The 712-nt window shown below is 36.5% G+C and overlaps 1 long non-coding RNA gene across 1 annotated transcript; it reads left to right on the top strand.

Moving 5' to 3' along the window:
• The first annotated feature begins 275 nt into the window (after positions 1-275).
• LOC104774607 lies at positions 276-712 on the top strand. The gene is made up of 3 exons (XR_765408.2): positions 276-409; positions 500-598; positions 678-712. It is a non-coding gene; the product is annotated as an uncharacterized LOC104774607 (long non-coding RNA).

The following is a 712-nucleotide window of genomic DNA, read 5'->3' as shown; positions in this document are numbered from 1 at the left end:
AGCTCGGCAGAATTAACCGTTCATAAATGGTTTAGTGTGATAAAAAAATTAATATAGGAGATGCATAATGTGGTAATCATCCTTTATATTGTTTGATTTTAGGGTTGAGAGTCAAAAACCTCTAGTTAATCATAGTCTTCTTTGGTGAATAAAGAAGAGTGTTTTTTCTACTAGGGAAATTCGAACCAAGGTTTCTTTGGTGGATTCAAGCTTTTTTCATTGCAGTCCATTATCACCAGCTTGCGTATTACAACTAGTGAGTATATACTCTATTAACTCAAATGGATCTCCTGTGTTTGCTTGGCAGGTCGAAATCTATCCTCTAAAAATCCATTTGACAGAAACAATGTACACAATGATGTGGGAGTATATCTTTCCAGGAGAGGAGCAACATTCACAGAGAAGGGAGGTTTGTTATTAATCCATTTTACTTCTTTAGCTAATGGAATATAGCTTTCCTGCTAAAGAGTTATGATCATGCTCGTATTTTGTCTCCCAGGAAGTTTGGAAAGTGTCGACAACCTCAGGTTCAAAGCGAGTCAGGAAGGGTTCATTTGCTGAAGCGGCAGCGTTGCTCTCTACATCTGATTTAAGCCAGGTGAATTTTGCTTTTTGTTATTCTTACATTCATATCATTTCTACAAATCTTCGTAACTATGTTCTTGAAATGATTTCAGGGGTCAAAGAATCAAAACCTAAAGTCAAGCACGAT

This window comes from Camelina sativa, unplaced genomic scaffold (assembly GCF_000633955.1).
Source record: "Camelina sativa cultivar DH55 unplaced genomic scaffold, Cs unpScaffold03924, whole genome shotgun sequence".
NCBI classification, from domain to species: domain Eukaryota; kingdom Viridiplantae; phylum Streptophyta; class Magnoliopsida; order Brassicales; family Brassicaceae; genus Camelina; species Camelina sativa.
Note: the sequence above shows the minus strand (reverse complement) of the source record. Positions and strands in the feature narration are given on the sequence as shown.